General features: G+C 33.5%; 1 pseudogene; it reads right to left on the bottom strand.

Annotated features, from left to right (window-relative positions):
• Nucleotides 1-674: 674 nt before the first annotated feature.
• On the bottom strand, nucleotides 675-2,513 carry LOC131659879 (uncharacterized; annotated as a pseudogene).
• Nucleotides 2,514-2,874: the final 361 nt, after the last annotated feature.

The raw sequence follows: 2,874 nt of genomic DNA, 5'->3' as shown, positions 1-2,874 counted from the left end.
AAGTTATTTTATGATAATATTTGTGGGGTTTTGAGTTCAAAACTGAATAATCCAATTAATTGAATTAGATTTTATAAATTATAACATAATTATTAAATTTTGAAGCTTGACAAAATCATAATATTATTATTAACTAATTTTGTTAAATTGATCTTTAATTCAAATATACATATATCTAAAATAATACTCCCTCCGATCACTATTATAAGCAAAAAAATGACATTAAATTTTGGTCACTATTATAAGTAAAAGTCATTAACTTTTTGATTAATTAATGTTTGTATTACTATTATACCCTTAATTTAAGTCAAAAGTATTTAATGTTGGTAGTTGATTCATCAAATATAACTAAGGATATTATAGTAAATTTTATTTAGATGAGACATGAAATCAAAAAAAATTAATTACACATAACTAACTTTCTCAATCTGGGTGAAAGTAGTTATTTTAGCTTATAATTGTGACCGGAGGGAGTATTTGTCTAATTTAGATAGAATTAAGCTTAATTTAAAAGAAAAAACATCTAATTTATAGAAACAATAACTTATTTAACACATAAACGAGATCTTACGTAGTACATAGAAATAAGATCTTTAGTACATGGAAATTTAAAACATAAAAACAACACGATAGGTTTTAGGAATGACACAGAAATTGACTAACAAAGATATGAACTAGTTTCGACTATCTTTTAACCATCCATCAAGGTAAACTTGGTTGGGGTCAGAGGTGGGTTGTGCTTTCTCTGCTCGGGTATCTTTCAACCATCCATCAAGGTAAACTAGGTTGGAGTTAGGCGTGGACTTTTCCTTCTCAGCTCTGATATCTTTCAACCATCCATCAAGATAAACTTGGTTGGAGTCAGACGTAGATTTGGCCTTAGCCTGAGTATCTTTCAACCATCCATCAAGGTAGACTTGGTTGGAGTCAGAGGTGGGTTTTTCTTTCTCTGCTCGGGTATCTTTCAACCATCCATCAAGGTAAACTTGGATGGAGTTAGGCGCGGACTTTGCCTTCTCAACTCTAATATCTTTCAACCATCCATCAAGATAAACTTGGTTGGAGTCAGCCGTAGATTTTTCCTTAGCCCGAGTATCTTTCAATCAACCATCAAGGTAGACTTGGTTGGAGTCACAGGTGGATTTTTCTTTCTCTGCTCGGGTATCTTTCTACCATCCATCAAGGTAAACTTGGTTGGAGTCAGAGCTGGACTTTGATTTCTCAGCTCGGGTGTCTTTCAACCATCCATCAAGATAAACTTGGTTGGAGTTAGGTGTGGACTTTCCTTTCTCAGCTCTAATATCTTTCAACCATCCATCAACATAAACTTGGTTGGATTCAGCCGTAGATTTAGCTTTCTCAGCTCGGGTATCTTTCAACCATCCATCAAGGTAAACTTGGTTAGTGTCAGAGGTGGATTTTGCTTTCTCCGCTCGATTATTTTTCAACCATCCATCAAGGTAGACTTGGTTGGAGTCGGAGGTGGACTTTGGTTTTTCTGCTTGGGTATCTTTCAATCATCCATCAAGGTAAACTGGTTGGAGTTAGGCGTGGACTTTGCTTTCTCAGCTCTGATATCTTTTAGCCATCCATCAAGATAAACTTGGTTGAATTCAGCCGTAGATTTTGCTTTCTCAGCTCGGGTATCTTTCAAACTTCCATCAAGGTAAACTTGGTTGGTGTCAGAGGTGGATTTTTCTTTCCCTACTCGGGAGTCTTTCAACCATCCATCAAGGTAAACTTTCTTGGAGTCAGTGGTGGACTTTGGTTTCTCTGCTCGGGTATCTTTCAACCATCCATCCAGGTAAACTTGATCTGAGTCAGTGGTAGATTTTATTTTCTCTGCTCGGATATCTTTTAACCATCCATCTAAGTAAACTTGGTTTGTGTTAGGGTTGGATCTAGCTTTCTCTACTCTGGTATCTTTCAGCCATCCATCAAGATAAATTTGGTTAGAGTATGAGGTATATTTTGATTTCTCAGGCCGAGTATCTTTCAACCATCCATCAAGATATACTTGGTTGGAATTATTGATGATTTTTTGGTTCTTTAGTGGATTTTTGAGCCACCCATCAAGGTAGGGTTGATCAACATGTTTTTCTTCTACACTCTCTTGTTCAGGTTTTATAAACCTAGCATAACTTCCTTGTCCATTCTACAATTTAATAGAATAAAGAAGTATCAATGATTGACAATTGGATGGTATATATGATTAAAAAAATCAATTGTTTTATGAAATACATTGTGATGCACATTTAAGACATATTGTGCTAAAAAAAAAAGTAATTTTTGAAATTTCATTGTCAAAAAGAAAATATTATTTTATCAAATTAAATAGAATAACTTGATTGTTAGTAAATGTGATGAATCCAAATAAAGATGAAAATGATAGATTATAATAAATAATTGATGAAAAATTTATTTGTAAAATATACAAGCATGACAAATTTGTAACTTACAATCAACAAAAGGAAGATAACAGGGAGGAAAGACAAAACAACTTTGTTTGTCATTTCTTTCTGCTATGCTATTGTGGGAATATTGTTCTAATGTGAAAGATGTAATGAAGTGGAGGTGGGTTGAACTATTTATAGGCGGATGAGTAGAAAAAAGTACAAATAACGAGGACATCAATGTCTTATACATTATTTATTTATAAGTTAATAAGAAGAAAAGAATAACAATGAGGACATTTAGACTTTGGTTGGATAATTTTTGAATTTATAATTCATATCTTATAATTATACTCTTCGACCCACTAGAGTTCGATCCAATTCTCACAACAAGTAAGCCACATAATAAAACAAGTTTGGGGTCTCGCCATGTTACCATACATCAAGTCTCCCCACTCAAATTTTTGATCACACATCTGTA

This window comes from Vicia villosa, linkage group LG3 (assembly GCF_029867415.1).
Source record: "Vicia villosa cultivar HV-30 ecotype Madison, WI linkage group LG3, Vvil1.0, whole genome shotgun sequence".
NCBI classification, from domain to species: Eukaryota; Viridiplantae; Streptophyta; class Magnoliopsida; order Fabales; family Fabaceae; genus Vicia; species Vicia villosa.
This window is presented reverse-complemented; position numbering and strand designations above follow the sequence as displayed.